Source organism: Lactuca serriola, chromosome 8 (assembly GCF_051521515.1).
Source record: "Lactuca serriola cultivar US96UC23 chromosome 8, Lser_US96UC23_V15, whole genome shotgun sequence".
Classification (NCBI taxonomy): domain Eukaryota; kingdom Viridiplantae; phylum Streptophyta; class Magnoliopsida; order Asterales; family Asteraceae; genus Lactuca; species Lactuca serriola.
Genome location: NC_136415.1, coordinates 141,254,466 through 141,274,779, shown reverse-complemented (window position 1 = coordinate 141,274,779; position 20,314 = coordinate 141,254,466). Strand labels below are relative to the sequence as shown.

Genomic DNA, 20,314 nt, shown 5'->3' with positions numbered 1-20,314 from the left:
TGTATATCGTGCAACGAACCCCATACAAGTAATGACGCCAAATCTTGAGGGCGAACACTACCGCCCCCAGCTCTAGATCATGCGTGGGATATCTCGCCTCGTGAGGCTTCAGCTGCCTCGATGCATATGCTATTACATGCCCTCTTTGCATCAGAACTGCACCCAACCCCGAAATAGATGCATCACAATAAACTACAAAATCCTCCATCCCTTCCGGGAGAGCTAACACCGGGGCTTCGCACAATCTCTGGCGAAGTGTCTCAAAAGAGGTCTGCTGCTCGGGTCCCCATGAGAATGCAACCCCCTTTCGGGTCAATCTAGTGAGTGGCACTGCAATTCTGGAGAAGTCCTTAATAAATCTCCGATAATACCTTGCCAACCCAAGGAAACTCCTGATCTCAGAGGGTGACTTCGGCACCTCCCAACTCATCACCGCCTCAACCTTGGCCGGATCGACCAATATCCCTTCCTGATTAACAAGATGTCCTAGGAATTGGACCTCCCGCAACCAGAAGTCACACTTGGAGAACTTTGCATAAAGCTTCTCCGATCTCAAAACCCCAAGGACCTCCCTCAAATGCTCCTCATGCTGCTCTCTAGATCTCGAATACACCAAAATATCATCGATAAATACAATCACTGACCGATCCAACATCGGTCTACATACCCTGTTCATGAGATCCATGAATACAGTCGGGGCGTTGGTGAGCCCAAAAGGCATCACCACAAACTCATAATGCCCATATCGCGTTCTGAATGCTGTCTTCTGTACGTCCTCATCCCGCACTTTCACTTGATGATATCCCGACCTCAAGTCGATCTTGGAAAACCAAGATGCTCCCTGCAACTGATCAAATAAATCGTCGATCCTCGGTAATGGGTAACGGTTCTTGATCGTCAACTTGTTCAACTCTCGGTAATCAATGCACATCCGGTGTGAACCATCTTTCTTCTTGACGAACAGAATAGGTGCTCCCCACGGCGAGCTGCTCGGCCGAATGAATCCCTTCCCCAGCAACTCCTGAAGCTGCGAGGATAACTCTTGCATCTCTGGAGGTGCAAGACGATAAGGCACCTTAGCGATAGGCTCGGCCCCCGGAATCAAATCAATACCAAACTCCACTTGCCTCACAGGAGGTACTCCCGGCAGCTCCTCGGGAAAGACATCTGGAAACTCACGCACCACCAGTACCTCCCCAACTGAACTCGGTCTCTCGGAAGTCGCTCGCGTATCCATCACATACGCCACAAAACCCTTACAGCCCTGCTGTAGACACTGCCTCGCTCTAGCGGCCGAACAAAAGGCTGATCCCGAACGCGTACCCTCGCCGTACACCGAAAGAACTCCCCCACTAGGGTCTCGTATAGTCACCAGCTGACGCTCGCAGTCGATGACTGTGCCGAATCGGCTCAACCAGTCCATGCCCACAATGACACAGACATCACCCATCGCGATAGGAATCAGGTCAATCGGAAACTCAGCCCCGAAAATCTCTAACACACATCCCCGGAAGACCCCCGTGACACAAATCACTCTATCATCAGCTATGGAAACTCTCAGAGGCCGACTCAATGCCTCACGACTAACACTGATATGCTGACTAAAGGCCAAAGATACAAAAGACCGACTCGCACCCGAGTCAAATAACACTAAAGCAGGCACGGAATTCACAAGGAAGGTACCTACGCATAACCTAATATAAGCATAATATTTCAACATCAATATAAATACATGTAAGGAAACGTACCAGCCACCACATCGGGCGCAGCGCGGACTTCCTCCGCAGTCAGCTGGAAGGCTCTCCATCGAGCTCTCGGTGCCTCGGTCTTCATAGGCCGACTCTCTGTAGCTCTGATGGCGGCAGGAGCAGATCCCTAAGGTGCTCCGCGCAGCTGCGGACACTCAGCCTTCTGGTGTCCAGTCTGGTTGCAGTGAAAGCACACTGCAAACCCCTTGGGGCAGTCCTTGGCCATGTGCCCCTCCTTGCCACATTTGTAGCAAGACCCCGCTCGGCAAACTCCGTCATGCCCCTTGCCGCACTTTCCGCAAGTGCGGCCCTTCTGGCTCCCTGGTCTGGGATCAGCAGGCTTGGCCCGCTTGGCGGCCGGCTGCGACTGTGCCGGTCGCCGATCCCTCCCCCGAGACTCCGCCTCCTCCCTGGCCTGAGTCTCAAGCTCGATCTCCCTCTTCCGGGCATTTGCCTGAAGCTCGGCAAATGTCCGGTACGAGGAGTTCGCAGCGAACTCCCGAATATCCCGCCTCAAGATGCTCAAGTAGCGGCTCATACGTGCCTGCTCAGTGGGCACGTGCTCAGGGCAGAACATCGCCCTCTCGTGGAACATCCTCGTGATTGCTGTAACAGACTCAGTACCCTGCTTGAGGGTCAGAAACTCCTGTGCTAAACGCTCCCTCTCCACCTGGGGAACGTACTCATCTCAAAACATGGTGGTGAACCTCTCCCAGGTCACCGCAGAAAGCTCAGCAGATGTATAATGCGTCGTTGCAAACTTCCACCAGTCCTTCGCTCCCAAGCGAAGCTGGTTCAGCGCGAATCGGACCTTCAAATGCTCAGGAGACGAGCAAGTGAAGAAGCACCCCTCAATATCAGATATCCACCTCATCGCTGCCACCGGATCCTGGGTCCCATCGAACTCTGGTGGTTTTGTGTTGCTGAATTCCCGAAATAGTAACGCATCCCCACCCTGCGGCCTTGCAGCAGTCACCGCTGCGGTAGCCGCTGCAGCAGCAGCCTCAGTAAGAGCGGCATAATGCTCGTCGAACGTCTCAATCAGCGTGGTCTTTATGGACCCAAACATCTCCGGAATCTCTGCCCTGATGGCTGCAGCTACCTCCTCCTGGATGATCCGGCGGATATCCTCCTCACTGGTACCACTGCTCTCGGACGTGAAACGTGTCCTCACCATGATCTACCGCTGAAATACGACATACAATAAATTTAGAATCCCCACGAACACACTCACACTCGTCAACTCTTTCCTCCTTGATTCTTGGCATTCCAAAGATTCTTACTTGGGCTGCACCCCGCTCCGGTGCTTCCAGTAGTACGGGCCCAATACTACTGTCCGCACCGCACCAGAATACACTCCAAGTCCTCCTCTTCGGATTCCAGGTCTCAAGTACTCTATCATGCGTAGACCACTCTCTAATAGATCTCTCATAAGTCCCTCGCTGCTACCTACTCACTCTCAAGCATCTCATAGCAGCTCACCTCTCCCTAGGCTAAGGCATCACAAATCAGGCCAATCTAGTTCTAATAGCAATGCCTAGCCTACTCTAGCATGCAGATACATCATATCAATATTAACATCACATAATGTAAGGGTATTTTGGGAAATCACCGTTCGGGCGCGGGCTGATCGTACACACATCTCTTGCTCTGCGTCTTTTCAAAAATCTTTTAATCTTTTGAAAATTACATCTCAAATCCTCAGTTTGAGTTCAAATATGCCCGGAGGTGTACTAGAATCCCTCAAACCAAGGCTCTGATACCAAATTGTAACACCAAGAATTTAAAAACAATTTTTCGCATTTTATAAAGGCAAAATTCATTTAATATTCATAAAAACATCATTGTTTGTAATTCATTTCATAACATATAAAAACCCCAAGATCACATAATATAAAATCCCGCGTGTGTGCACTGATCAGGCCGGCGCCTTCCCGCGATCCTCACTAGTACCTGAAACAAATAACACCAACACTGTAAGCATAAAACTTAGTGAGTTCCCCAAAATACCACATCAAACATATTAGCCACTCGAGGCTACAACTCTGTGGGTCCGTGCACCCATACTCTGTGAACCCTCAGGTTCTAACTCTATAAACAAGCATAGTATAAATCACATAGAAGAATGCAGTGCAACACATAACATACATAGCATACAAATACTCTATCATATAACTCTGGTTACCTACTCAAGGTAAAGTATAGTGAGAAGACTCACCTCGCGTGTCTCCATATCTCACAACCCTGGGAATCCCTCGTGCCCGATTCTCCGAGCTCTAATCCTCCTATAACATCATATGTCCCTAGTTAACACTTTATATCTCTAATGTTGACTATCCCTAAGAAGTCAACACAGGTCCACTCTGGTCAACGGTCAACGGTCAACTTTGACCGGACTCGGCGAGCGCTAGGGCGACTCGGCGAGTCTAGACGTCCTCACCAATTCTCTAAGATTCCCTTTCTACACGTCGAGTATCCCCCCTGACTCGACGAGTTCCTCCTGGAAGAATCGCGGGGCCACCCCGACTCAACTCGCCGAGTCTGAAGAACAACTCGGCGAGTCCCAGTTCGACTCAGACCACCTGTTAACCCTCTCTAACTCGCCCTGACTCACCGATCCAACCCATAACCCGGACAGGACCATTCTAAGGCAATCTTCAAGCTACTCGCCGAGTCTGTTCATCAGACTCGGCGAGTCCATGCCATGCAACCGCTCAAACTGCTTTCTAAGGTCAGATCTGCTCCGGCAATTCATAGGTCTGGCCTTCCTAGACTGGTTCATCACGTAAAGTCCTTATTTCGGTGCTCATAATACACCCCATGACTCATAATTGACGTTTTGACCTAAGGCATAAGGATTCCAATCCAAAACCTCCATTGATTCCCGAAAAACTCAGGCATGGGACACTCTGGACTTCCAAGGGTCCCAATATAGGGTTCCAATCGTTTGGGGGACTAAGGAAACACTCGATCTAGCCACAAAAGGGTTCAATAAACCCTAAATCCATATACACATCAACATAGAAGGGAACAACTCGAAAATATTACCTGAATAACGTTGCTCTGTGTCCCCAACCCTCAGAATATGGCTTCTCCTGTTGTTCCCTTAACCAAGCCTCCTCCTCCTTGCAAAATAACACTTCCAAGATCAATAATGGTCTTCTACTTTGCTCCAGATGCTCACAATCGAATTAGGGTTTCACTCAAAGGACTAGGGTGAACAACGACGGCCATAAGGCCCCTTATATATGTCCCAAACCTGGGAAGTTAGGGTTTCGCTAAACAGCACGGACTCGCCGAGTCCATATCCGGACTCGCCGAGTCCAGTCGCGAACCCGCGACCAGATCCGCGATCCTACTCGGCGAGTCTGAGCTCCAACTCGCCGAGTCCCCTCTTAAAACACCCAAAATCATAAATATAACAATACCTGGAATTCCGGGCTGTTACAGTTTTAAACCTACAAACTTGGAGTTTTCATTCAGTTGGCGGGTTGGGTTCAATGTGAACATGAAATTAAAAAATAAATAGACCAGTAAACCGTAACTGATACCCAAACCTTTGATTTGATCACGATTCAATAACACAGTAACCTAATTGATCGGAAACACCAATAGATTCACTAAGGGGGTGTTTGGATAGTGAAAAAATGTGCTTGTTGCTTATTACTTATTTCCACTACAATAAGCTAAGTTTAAGTGTTTAGATATGAATCCTTAAAAATCAGCTTATTGTGTAACGACCCAAAAATCATGACTAAAAATTTCTTTTAAACATTACTAAAATCATATTTATAAAAACATATCACCGGTCATAACATAAATTCAGAGTATTAATTCAGAACATATTATCTGTTATCATAGTAAACAATCCCAGGCTAACTGACTATGGTGTGTGTCATGTGATCATCCCGAGCTCTGCCATCCGCTACTGGAAGTACCTGAAACTGTAAGCACGAAGCTTAGTGAGCTCCCCCAAACTACCATATACCATACAACAACATATAAAGCACACATTGGGCCTTGCCCACTGCATCGGACCAAAGTCCGGGCTGACTGGGGCCTTGCCCCCTGCATCGGACCGAAGTCCGGAACTGACTGGGACCATGTCCCCTGCATCGGACCGAAGTTCGGACTAACTGGGGCCTTGCCCCCTGCATTGGGCCAAAGTCCGGAACTGACTAGGACCTTGTCCCCTGCATCGGACCGAAGTCCGGACTAACTGGGGCCTTGCCCTCTGCATCAGACCGAAGTTCGGAACTGACTAGGACCTTGTCCCCTGCATCGGACCGAAGTCCGGACTAACTGCATCGGACCAAAGTCCGGAACTAACTGAACATAGCATAGCATAAACATATAAACTAGCATGAACACATATACTGCATACTGCATCGGACCGTAGCCCGTGACACATAACACATAATCCTATATGAGTCACGAAGACATCAAACATACTAACTACTGCATCAGACCGAAGTCCGGAAACTACTACTAACTAAACGGGCCGACATTGTGGCCTTAGACCCATTCCTACTGGAAGGAAACTCACCTCACACTGCTGAAGTCCTGCTGAAAAAACCATAGTTGCTGGATGACAGGTTCCCGATCTGTCAATATCAAAATAACACCCAATTAATAATTGGGTTCCAACTCATAACCATAAGTCCTTACTTGGAGTAAAATACTACTTTACCCCTATCTTAGCTTGACTCAAGCCCAAGGCCTAATCCAAAGGCCCAAAAGTCTAATAATGGACCAAGGCCCAACTATGGCCCAATTTTCCAAATTGGGCCCAACCTCTATATGGACTTCCTTTAAGGCCCAATTGTTGAGTCAAGTCCAACATGTCTCATTCTAAGGGCCCAATATCATACAACCATCTAAGCCTAAACTATGGCCCGATTTTCCAAATTGGGCCCAATCCTTCATATGGGCCTTACCCTAAAGCCCAACTAATTATTCTAGTCCATTTGATTATTCTTGGATGGCCCATTAATAAACCATTTACCAAAGCTCAATCGAAAGGCCCAATTCCAAATCAAGTGTTTAATCTCTTTAGACAAAGGCTCGTAATCCTCTTTATATCTAATTGAACAAACCATAATTTTTATAAGTATTTTCCATCGCCTTTAATCATGCATTAATATTTATTTAGTCAAATATTTAATCTATCAATATATATAATAAGCCCACCAATTTCCTTGAAGTCCATATGATTTAAAACTCAATTCATCTGCCCATTTATTTATTTTTATTAAAGTTGAAGTCTAAGTCCAAATCTCCAAGCCCAACAATTAGATATAACCTAAAGCTCAAAATCATTCAAGGCATGTACCTCTTCTTCATCTCATGTAATCGGGAACAATCACCAATTCACCAGGGAGCTCCAACCGAGGGTACTCCACCAGAACTGGTTTACAGATCGCTAGGGAATCCTTCTTCGACCTCTTCTGCCATGAAATTCACTTGAGACTTTACCAAACTCAGTCCTTTCCTTGCTCATCTAAACATCTCGGGAACTAGTCCTCAATCACGAAGTGTATATGATTCCTCAAACATATATATACGAGAATGAAAATGTTATTGAATAAATTAAAACCTCAGATCGAGACATGCCTTGGAGTAGTGATTGGAAATCTCCTTCTTCAACACACCGGAAACCTTCTGAAACTTCACCGGAGGTCCTTCACTCTTCCGACGGCAACTCCAACAACTGGCAGCGGCTTCGGTGATTGGCAACTCCACCCCCTTCTCTCTTTCAGTCCCACTCCCAATTTCGTCAAGCTTCTACCCAGGGGGTCCGACGATGTGGAAGTCGGGGATGACACCCTTCTCAACTCTGATTTCTCACCTCTGTTTCTTCTTCCTCGCCCCTCATTTGAGCTCTCTACCTCTCTATCGCCACCAATTGCACACACCCCTCCTATTTATAGCTAGGGTTAAATTCATATATATATATATATATATATATATATATATATATATATTATTAAGGATATTGCCTATTTCTTGAAATTTAAGAGTTATTACACCTACTGCATAATATACAATCAATTTATTCATACCTTTTAATACTCCTATCACATTTCAGTTTTACAAATTAATTGCATTAAATATTCACCTTTTCGTTTGACAAATTAATGACATTAACATTGACGTTTCATAAATTGAATAAAAAAAGTAAACATACTATTTTTCTCCTCTGTCCTCTACACTCGCATTTTCCCTCAAACAAATAGCAAAAATCCTATTTTGAAAAGCCGACATTGCACCTCATCCGTATAACTCATCGTCATCATCACCATCGGTAGTGAATCACCACCCACTCTCCAACCTCACACCACTCACTGTATATGTATCTGATTGCCGTCGCCGCCGCTTACTGTGCTCTCACAACACTTTTTTCGGTGACAAGAAGCCACCACGCTCTCTCTTTCCTAAATTGTAACGTCCTAAAATTCAAGACTAAAAAAAATTCTTTTAATAAAACATTACTTTAAGCAAATTCATCATTTCAAAACATAAACAGAGTATTAGTTTCCAAAATACATGTTCGTTATCGGAGTAAACATTCCCAGACTGTCTAAACTATGGTGTGTGCCATGCAATCACCCCAAGCTCTTCCCTCCACTACCGGAAGTACCTAAAACCAAAACTGAAAACCGTAAGCACGAAGCTTAGTGAGTTCCCCACCCTACCACATACCATGCATAACCACATACTGCAAATACTGGGCCACGCCCGCTATCCTGGGCCTCGCCCCCTACCTCGGGCCTCACCCGCTATAACGGCCCCGCCGCTCCAGGCCCTGCCTGGCTTCGAGCCCCACTCAGATACAGATCTGTTTCACTTAGGCCTCGCCTGTCACAGGGCCTCGCCCACTAACATATAATAGCACGTAAACATATCACATCACATCACATAATCTAAACACATACTAACGAATCTTGTCCTAAGGCCTCGCCTATCTCTGGGCCCCGCCCTTGTCCTGCTACTGACGAGTCATGGAACCCCGTCCATACTCCTACTGATAGTGAGGTACGGGCCCAGCCCACCCTCACTCCTTCCCTAACTTGGGCCTCACCCCTGCTCTGCTGCTACTGAGATGTGGAACACCATCCACACTCTGCTATTGGTGAGATACGGGATCTCGCCCACACTCACCTCCCTATCAGGCACATACAAGTATCACACAGACAACAAGTGTAAACTATCACATAAACCATTCCTTGGGCACCCTCCCTCTATCATTGGACCTCGTCCCGAATATCATACTAGCATACTGTGCCTAGGGCTAACCCCCGGGTCTTCTACTCATAACTACATGGGCCGGCATTGTGGTCGTAGACCCATTCATACAAAGGGAAACTCACCTGCACTAGCTGAACTGGCAGATGAACCCGCTAGCTGCTGCCCGGCGACTCTCTGAACTCCTGCTCCACTCGCTCCCCGAGCTACCAATGTCAAAGCAACACTGAGTCTAACTGACCCCCGAAAGACAACCAAGTCAACTCTGGTCAAAGTCAAAGTCCTGGTCAAAGTCAATCTTCCAGTTCAACCCTACTCGCCGAGTCACCCTATTGACTCGCCGAGTTCATATGTTCAGAGTCCTTCTCTTTGCGACTCGACTCGCCGAGTCAATCCATGACTCGCCGAGTCCACCAATTTCCGAGTCCTGACATGTCCAACTCACCGAGTCTCCATTCGACTCACTGATTCAAGTCTCAACACGAAGGGTTTGGGGTTCCGCGACCTGACTCGCCGAGTCCAAGACAACCTTCAACAGACTCGCCGAGTTGTTCATCCAACTCGCCGAGTTCCTGCCCAACAACATCTGACTCGACGAGCTGTTCATCCCACTCGTCGAGTTTCTCCAAATCTTCATGCTACTCGCCGAGTCCACTCAAAGGACTCGCCGAGTCCATTCAGATCTCCAAACATGCAGAGGACTTTTGAGTCATGCAGGGACTCCAAACCATAGATCCATACTTCCAAAGCTCAATCCCCATGTAAAGTTGCAAACTTTACGTATAACTAAAGAGAACTAGGCTCAAAACATACTAGGGTTTGGTTTAAGGACAAAAGGGCTTCACCAACTACTCATCTTCTGATGCTTTATGACATATTGGACCATCCTAACACTAGATCTGAAGTGGCAACAACATATCTAAGCCCCTACACTCGAATTGGGTCTCAATCAACCATAAAACCCCTAAATCTCATAAGAAAAATAGATCTAGATGCAAAGAAGGGAAAATGGCAGCTTAATACCTCCAAGATGAACACAAACTGAAGTAGATCTCGGATATACACCTCTCCTTTGAAGCAACCTTCTTGATCTTCAAGTTCCTTTCCAAAATTTCCTTCCTCCAAAGCTATTTCTCTCAAATGATGGAAGCTCACACGAAATCTAGGGTTTACAGGTTCTCTAGGATGATATGGAGGCTGAAGGAGGGACATAACACCCTTTATATAGGATACAACTCCCAGAATTAGGGTTTTCCTCGCACAGACCAGACTCGTCGAGTCTCCTTAGCCGACTCTCTGAGTCGGTCACTTACTCCTCGACCCGGATCCCGCTCGGACTCGCCGAGTTCCTCCTTGGACTCGCCGAGTCTCCCCTTAAAATTAGGTTTTTTCTTTCCTTTCTTGGCCTTCAAAACTTTGGGTGTTCCATTAATCATTTTCGTCTTTAATAGATGTTGGTTAACCTCCTATTTCATCTTTTCCTCTTCGTATGCAATCAATTTAAATATAAAATGTATTCTTAGCAGTTATGTGAATGAAGTATTGGTGATTTTTATTATTAGCTTTGTATTTCAACTTTTTTCTTAAATAACATCAGGAAACTTGAAGCATATTTTATGTCAAATGATATAAGGGAGGCCTTGGTGGTGAATATGAAATCCCTTACTGTGAAAAAAAATGCTAACTTTAACAAGGTTGTAACATGCTTCATATCTAACTCAACGGTAAGAATTCTTTGGTACCGTATACTCCTGTTTTTTATAATATATATATATATATATATATATATATATATATATATATATATATATATATACTCAAGTAGTTATATTTTGTAGTGTATGTACATTGGTAACCCAATTACCAACATGTTAGAATCAAAATTATGTGTCAAATTCAAAGTTTTGGTCAAGAAGCCATATACATAGCTTTAACACTTTATAATATCTCTGTTTATTTGTTTTTTTGGTCAAGAAGCCATATACACAGCATGTATTTTTTGAAATTATGTGTCAAATTCAAAATTTTGTTTGGTTCTTTAATTTTAGCTCAAGTTTTATGTTTGTACTTATGATATGATTCATAATATGTTTCATAATATAATTTGTTTGCCTCTTTAAGTTTAACACTTATGCTCAATGAAATCTCTATACTCCAGTGAAATAACACTTATAGTGAAATAACACCTGAAGGTCCCAAGATTGCAAATCTTGATAATATTTTCTTTAATAGAAAGAACATAACTATTGTAAGTATCATGCTTCTTGGTTAAATCTTTTCTACATAATTAGGATTATATATTTTGTCTAACAAATCTTATTAATCAACTCTTGTTTTGGTTGAATTGAAGAAGCCTGAACAAGAAACTCGCATCCTGGAGGTTTAATCTTTAATGTTTTTATGTATTCTTACATAAAATTTCTACTTTTATTGGTTATTTTACTGATTTTGTATATCTATGATTGAATTGAAAAAGCTTGAACACTAGGTGTAGATCATTTGGTGTGCAAAAACGAGTCAACAGAATAGAAGAGGGAAGCGAGGTAGTCGAAACAAAGAAAAGAATTTGCAAAAAGGAAGTGTCTATAAGTAGTTTTGAGGATCTGGTATAGAGGAACAAGATTATGCATATCACCAAAATCAGTTATTATTTATTTATTTTTATTCATCTTGTTTTACTTCAGGTCATTTGCTTCACTAGAAACAAAAAGTAGATAATTTTCACTGTTAATGTATTTCTTTTGGTGTTTTATGTTTAGAGAAATGAATGACAACTCTTCTCCATTAGGTCCAAAAGTTGAAACCGACATGTTGTAGTGGCTGCTTAGTAAGGTCTTTGACCAATTAGGAACTACTTGCCAATAAATTTGATTATAAACCATATTATTTATAGGTTTGTTGTCAACTTTGCTTATATTGTTAAGGTTGTTTTCCAAATCAAGTGTGTCAAGCATTACTGACTGAAGTTCATCACTTTCCATATTAAGTGTATCAAATAATGAATTTGTACGTTTGTTTGGTAACTTTACTTGATTATTACTTTGGTACTCATTAAATGTTAAACTATCTCCTACTTTACAAATAGAAGCAAGTTATCTCATCTATTAAATAAAAAGATAATAATTTGTTATTTTTTTATTTTATAAAATAAATTAAACCTTCTAAATTATTTAGCTATTTTCTCATATACAAAATTTATACTAATAAAATATAAATTAGTTCTTTAAAGGGCAATAACCATATTTCTTTACAGGAATAAATATATTATCTAGAAGTATATCTAATTCCATATTTCAAAATTATTTTGATAACTATATACCAAACATGTGTTTTAATGAATTAAGAAATTCATTTGCAAATGTAAATCACCATCTTCTTTAACATTTCTTTATCTTAGTTGTGATAAAGATTTTTATATTTTGAATTTGAACTTTCTTGCCGAATATATCATCGAGTATAGTTGTTGTCTTTGAACAATATTTTGTAAATAAATTCTTATAGTAACTTACTTTTATTTTTTATCCAAAACAATCTTCAATGTTTACTTCCAACCAATTATAGTAGGGTGTTTTTATTTTATACATAGAACATCAACATCAAATAACTTTTTATTCAAAACAACGTACATCGTAAATAATATTTTGATGTTGTTATTTGTAATATGACATATTTATGAAAAAAAAATTATGGGCAGACACGAAACTATAAGAAATTTTTTATTATTGCATCTTACTTTCATTTTCTATTTTTATCGTCTAACCGAAAGAAACTGTTAAACTATCGACTCTTATTTCACGATCTACATTTTTTATTTTTAAATTTTGAAAGATTTCAAAATTTCAAATATTACATCCAAAATCTCAAAATTTCAAAATTTCATATATTTATTTTCTTAGAATATATAAATTTTTAAATAGTTTTTTTTAATAAATACAATAAAAGATATATGTCTATATGTCAATTAGTTGCTTGACCTCAATCGACTGCCTAGACCAATTAAGGAACTCTACCTAAGTGTTGATTTATCTGTTACCTGTCTGTTGTGACAAAAAAACAACATAAATCATAATTATACTGAAAAAAAATATATTTAATCGGGTTTGTAATCAAGAGTTATTATTTTAACATTTGCACAGTTTCACATGGTGATTGTAGAAAAAAAAGGCCTAATGATGTAACACAACTTGATATAAATGTACAAAAAGGCTTGTATATGTGCAACATGATTATTATTTTATCATAAAGTATACTTCATCTAAATAAATTGTTTTATCAAATGTGGTGTATTAAAAAATGTTGCACAATTAGTAATGCACAATCAATCATGTCTTCATGTATATTTATAAAGAATTCTAACTTTTTATTTTTATTTTTTTTATTAATTTAATTTCCACTACCATGACTTTTACTGATAATTGTTTATATGTAGTAAACTATTTGTGCTTTAATCGTCTCTACAACTTAATTTTTGAATAAAATATCTGCACCCGGCGCTTGGCGCGGGTAAACGGCTAATATATATATATATATATATATATATATATATATATATATATATATATATATATATATATTGGGAAATGATATAAATGCCCTACAAACTTTCTAGAGTTTACTCATTTAGTCCCTAAAGTTCTTGTCGGACTTTATGGGTCCCTAAACTAGGATATAACCTGCTCTTTTAGTCCCTGTCAACCTATAATAGCCGGTTCAATGACCTTTTAGACCAAAAAAACTCACATTGTGCCCCTATAAAGCCAAAAAATAAGTTCGGGGATCAATATGTAACAAATAATGATTTAAGTGATAACTATGTTATAAAAATGCAACCCTCGCTTTTACGAATTTTCAACTTAAAAACATAGGAAATAATCATATGTGTAAGGACGCATCTCTTAAGATCCGGATAGAACAAGTACTAGAACAACCTCTCCGGAAAAGGTCGCCAAGGCTTGAGGCATTGCGTTACATACCCATGTATCAGAAAGAAGCTTCCCATAATGAGGCCTTACAATAGTTTTCCATGTTGGATTTCAATTTACATCAATCCTTGCATAAAAGGAGCTCAGCCAAATCAGCAAGTACGTAACCTAACAACTTCTATAGTTTTCTAATGTAAATGGACAGAGAACGAGTGAAACCTTGGTAATAATATTAGCTAGACCAATCATATTGATTAGATCAAAGGGTACACACTTAATCAATCAGTCCAATTAACTATTGTCCTTAATTTGTTAATCTCCTCATTTAATTTTTTCATGGCGGGCCATGCACCTTCATGTATCTATATAGATGGTGGAAGAATTTAGATTTAGAAAACAAACTACCTTATGTTCGCGACAGATTGGTAGAAGGCTACTTTTGGATATTGGCAGTCTATTTTGAACCTCAATATTTAGATGCTAGGATTTTTCTAATGAAACATGCAATCTTGCTATCATATTGGATGACACGTATGATAACTTGTATACAAATTAAAGTGATTATGAAAATAATAATCTAATTATCAAGCGTTTCACTCATTTGTCGACCATGTGAAAGAGTGCACTTGAAATCTCCTAACTAAAACAACATTTTGACTATTTGATCTCCGAACTTATTTTTTTGGCTTTATAGGGGCACAATGTGAGTTTTTTTGGTTTAAAAGGTCACTAAACCGGCTATTACAGGTTGACAGGGACTAAAAGAGCAGGTCATATCCTAGTTTACGGACCCATAAAGCCCGAAAAAAAAACTTTAAGGACTAAATGGGTAAACCCTAGAAAGTTTGTAGGGTATTTATGTCATTTTCCCATATATATTTGGTGGATGCAGGTGTAAGGTGTTGCAATCCAAACAAGAGTAGCACATCCACACCCACTATGTCGCGTACAGGGAACCAGAGATCAAATTTTCCATTAATGGACAGAAGTAGCCCCTACAGTTTAGTCACTTGGATAATATAACCCCTCAAACTTAGTTTCTATACAAAATAAGTTTGAATTTTACTAAACATCCCCTAACTCCCAAAATCTCTTCAAATTAAGCCATAATAATTACCATTTAGCCCTGCCTTCCATAATACTTACAAATTAAATCTGAATTTTACACTTTTAACCCCCAGCTTCTATAATTATGACTTTTAACTCCTCGAAACTAACACCTTGCTCAATTATTATTGATTTTAGAGCTTCTATGCATTTATTTATTTATTTTATAAACGGGGTGTTACATATTGTGATAAGGATAAGCTAAATAAGCTGATTTTAATAAGCATCTTCCCCCTTCTTATTGCTTATTCCCATCGCAAATAAGCTAATAAGCTATAATCTAATTTATCCAACCCAAACACGACCCATTTATATATAGGTCACGGGTTGGCGGGTTTGGAACAAAAACCCATATATGACCCGCTAACCCATTTATTTATACGGGTTCACAGGTTGGCGGGTTCGTGGGTCAGATTTGGGTTCGTGGGTCAGATTCCATAAATAAAATTGACAATTAAACATGAATTAATTCTTGATGGTTGATGCAAACATATCTGAATTTTAGACACTTAAGTCTTAAACATCCAAATGAAAATCAAAAACATTCTTAGAAACATGTTCAAACTAAACATTAATACAAACATAGATAATTCAAGTGTTAAAGTACTAGCCACAATTCCCATTTTCTTCTCCCAAAAAACAAAGTCAATTCTCCAACACCATTTCGATTCCTGATTTCGATCACAGAGTAACAGAGGGGAGAGTGGGACTATGGGAGATCGGGACACTGGAAGTCTGGAAGAGGGAGATATGCTCATACGCGATTTGATTTTGAGAAGCACGAGTCAAAATGTCAAAACAGTCAAATGGTCTATGAATCAATGGGATATATTATATAATATTTATTAAATATTAATACTTGATACATAAATACATTTAAAAATAAAATAATTTTTTTATTAAAAATATATACGAATTGGCTGGTCAACCCGTTTATTTTTTGAGAAACTCATATATGACCCGTTTAATACACGGGTTGGCGGGTTGCCAGGTTGAAAAAATCAACCTAAACTCATTTATTTCGTGTCATATCGAGAATTGCCTGCTCTTGGAACAATTTTTCTTTAACATTCCTCACATTCCCTCCCTTCCTCCCATTTATCACCTTAAATAGAAGGGAAGCGGTGGCTGATGCGACTCTTTTAACAGAACCGCCGGAGAATGCGTTTTGATTTTTTATTTCCTTTGCTGGAAAACAAGTGTCGCTTTTCAAAGCTTCGCCTTTTGATTTTTAATTCTCACCGGAGAAGGAATCAATGACTATCTCAAAATCAGAGGCAGTTTAGTAGAGAACCGTTCCTCTTCCATCAATTCCAACTGAGATTCATCTTCAAAGTCATCCGACTTCTTCAACTTTCCAAAATGAAAGTCTCATCGGACTTCTGATCCTAATAGCGATTTCTTCCCCAATGCGTATCAGCTCCAGGTAATTACTTTCGATGCACTCAGCCATACATAAATTTTTTGCTATTGGATTAACATGGTCCGAAATCACCACTTTCCTCACTTGCAATCTTAGTATACAACACCACCGTTTTTTTTTACTGAACCAAGTGTTTAGCCCTTTCTCCCACATTACTCTGCTAGTATCTTCTGAATGCCTCCACTTGCGTATGAGATGCGTTTGAACTTTGCAACATCTACATAAGTTTGTAGTAATCAATCCATATTCTGTATTGAGCTTGATTTGAGAACAAAATCATTGCAATCGAGGGCCTTGATGAAGTGATCAAAACCTAATGTTTTCCCCTTTTAGTTCAATTTTCAACCATGGGCTATCACGCAGGCTGATCACATAACTATTCTGAATTGACCTCAAGTCATGAACTTGGACAGTATTTACTGTTGTGCTATAAAATATACGAAAGCTATAGGTTTGAATCCTGACGATTGAGAATCACTAATCATGCAGACTGATTTGGAAGAAGCAAAAGGACATGAAATCCTGAAATTACAGAACTCCCTGCAATCTATACATGCTATTGTTCATGAAACATATGCATTGCTTACCAAAGATAAGGAACGTGAATCTGCACAGAAAGCAGTCGAAGAAGCATCTGCTATTGTTCAAGAAACAACCCCAATCCATGTAGAAGATACTGAAAAGATTGACAAATTAAGTGCAGAAGTGGAAAAATTGAAGGTGATGTTGGTAACCAAGGAAAGTGAATCTGCACAGAAAAAGATTTACAATTTAAGTGCAGAAGTGGAAGAACTGAAGGAATGTTTACTGTTTAGTTCCCCTTTCACATCTCAATCTACTAATAAGACATAACTGTTGGGCTTCAGAGTTTGTTAGAATCAGAGAGAAACCGGGCTAATGGATATGAAAAGAAGTGCACCGAAGCCCTTGAAACAATTGAAATTAAGCAGCAGAAGTTGGAAGAAAGGTGAAACAACTTGAAGAATCTTTGATTTTGTATGTTACACCTAAATTCATCATAGTAACATAACAATATTTCTTGTTTACATATTCTCTCTTTTATTAAGCTACTCTGACAGAGTACTTGTGCTTGTTAGGCATGAGGAGAAGCTCAGCGACTTAATAGCCAAATATCCTCTTGTACGTTTCAAGCATGAGTTAATAGCATATGTGGAAAGAATATATTGGTGGGTATGTTACAACTTAAAGGAAGAGATTTCTCCCTTGCTTGAATTGTGCATTCAGGTACTTCACTTTATTTACTGCTATTATTATTGTTTTTATTTTATTTAAATGCCTTTGAAACTTTTGAACATGTTATTTGTGAATGTTATTAGCAATTTTGCTCAGCGTATAAAATTTCTATATATATAATCAAACATTTCATGTCTTGTGATACAGCATACCTTTCACTGCTGATGAGCTCTCCAAATCAATGGATGAGATGGATATAGAAGATGACGAGTCACCACCACTTGTTCGTGCTAATTCGGGTTTCAGTTTCTTATGGGATGATAGGTTAGTGAATTAATTAGTAGGTTTTACTTACATATGCCATTTGGAGTACGTTATGCATAGATTTTGACATTTGAGTGAATTGTTATTAGTGTGTGCTGATGGAGACAAAACTGGATCAAGTTGGGGCAACAAAAATGTTATGAATCATACGGATAATAAGTATTTTAATTTTTGGAAAGTATCTTATTTTAGGAAATTATCTTGTTTCAGTTTTTACATTTGGTAATTAGGATCATTTAGTATTTGAGTTGATTTGGGTGATCTTGTTTCCTTATTAGAGTCCTTTGTTTATCCCTATTTAAAGGGTAGTCGTTCATGAAATAAAATTATGCTTGAAGTCAATTGTTTTTAATATCTTAGAATAGTTTAACCTAGTCTCCTCTCAATAGGAGATTAGGTGTTAGTAATACTCACGGCTGTAGGAAGCACAACAGGTCCTGTCACGAGATCTAGATCCCGGGTCATAACAAATTTGGTATCAGAGCCACTCGTGATGGCGACTCCTGCAGAAGATTTGATGAAAAAGTTGGAGGAATTCATGATTCGACAGGAACAAAGCAATAATGAGATTAAAGGGGCGATTGCAGACTTACAAGCTAAATATGTGTCCCTGGAAGAAGGTTTGTCAAAACAAACAAACTCTAAAAACAGATCAGAAGCTAGCGTGGAGGAAGAAGGTGAACACCAATTTGAAGACAGCAACGAACCCAGCCAGGGTAGAGGCAAGGGTATTAATTTGGGCGCGCAAGGAAGGGGATTCATATCCTCAAAGGGGTAGGACGGGGACGAGGAGAGTTTGGGATAAACCCTAACAACGCAGGGAAGGCACATGAATCAGAATCATGGAGGAGTACTTACCAACCGAAGTTCAAATATAAGTGGGATCCTTTAAAAGGTGAAGCGTCAACACATAATCGAAAAGTTGATCAAGAGCCTATGTATCAAAGGAGGACAGAACCAGTACAGGGGTTCAAAATATGGGACGAAACTGATGAAGTCAATGGGTATAAAGCAACTAGGGTGCCGAAATTTACAAAGATGGAGTTTCCAACTTATGATGACAAGGAAGACCCCCTGGCTTGGCTACAGAAGTGCGAAGATTTCTTTGAAGAACAACAAACTCCAATTGAAGCATGGGTTCGTCAGGCAACCTTTGTTCTTCAAGGCAAGGCAAGCGACTGGTATCGGAATTTGAGGCGGATGAAAGGACAGCCAACCTGGAACGAGTTTGTGGAGGAGTGCAAAATTCGTTTTGGGCCTCCGATGAGTATGAACCCGCTAGGAGAACTAACGCAAATCAGGCAAACCGGCACGGTGGAGACTATTGTGCAAGTTTCGAGTCTCTATTAGGAAGAACGACCGGAGTAACTCCAGAACAAAGCATGTGGCATTTTTGTGCGGGGCTAATAAATGTGATAAGATATGAAGTTGAATTTGCGAGACCCATAACTCTATATTATGCCATGAATCTAGCTAGACAAATTGAGCTAAGGGTGGCCGAAGCAGGACAACCAATAGGGGTCGGGCCTACAGGAAACCAAACCTCGGCTGGAAGCCAAAAACGAGAGTCTGCAGGAAAAGGGGGAGCTGGAAACTACAAAACTGAAACACTAAATCCGGCCTGGAAAAAACTAACGGCTGTAGAAATGGCAGAGAGGCGGGCAAAAGGCTTGTGCTTCAACTGTGATGAAATATTCTCGATTGGGCATAAATGTGCCAAGCTCTTTTGCATCATGATGGACAACGAGGAAGATGACGCTAATGGATGACTATTGAGCTTGAGGACAAGCTCAATGCGTAGGAGGGGAGTAATGTTATGAATCATACGGATAATAAGTATTTTAATTTCTGGAAAGTATCTTATTTTAGGAAATTATCTTGTTTCAGTTTTTACATTTGGTAATTAGGATCATTTAGTATTTGAGTTGATTTGGGTGATCTTGTTTCCTTATTAGAGTCCTTTGTTTATCCCTATTTAAAGGGTAGTCGTTCATGAAATAAAATTATGTTTGAAGTCAATCGTTTTTAATATCTTAGAATAGTTTAACCTAGTCTCCTCTCAATAGGAGATTAGGTGTTAGTAATACTCACGGCTGTAGGAAGCACAATAGGTCCTGTCACGAGATCTAGATCCCGGGTCATAACAAAAAATTAATAATATTGGTAACGATACGTAAACATCTAAATGCTAAAGCTAAGTCATCTAAAATCGTAATGCATAAAAGTAAGAAATGATCTGCATAAAAACCTAACGACATACTACTAAATAAACTTTCATCAAATCACATCATTACTCTTAGTCCCTACTAGGGATGTGCGTTTGGACCGAATACCCGAACCGAAACCAAAAC

At 40.3% G+C, this 20,314-nt stretch overlaps 1 long non-coding RNA gene across 3 annotated transcripts; it reads left to right on the top strand.

Annotated features, from left to right (window-relative positions):
* The first annotated feature begins 16,133 nt into the window (after window positions 1–16,133).
* Window positions 16,134–19,915, top strand: LOC145071382 (uncharacterized). 3 transcript variants are annotated; one of them, XR_013690426.1, is made up of 5 exons: window positions 16,134–16,448; window positions 16,935–17,441; window positions 17,543–17,690; window positions 17,847–17,963; window positions 18,053–19,915. It is a non-coding gene; the product is annotated as an uncharacterized LOC145071382 (long non-coding RNA). The 3 variants fall into 3 exon arrangements; XR_013690425.1 differs by having other exon boundaries at window positions 16,935–17,412; window positions 17,847–19,915; XR_013690424.1 differs by having other exon boundaries at window positions 17,847–19,915.
* The last annotated feature ends 399 nt before the right edge of the window (window positions 19,916–20,314 follow it).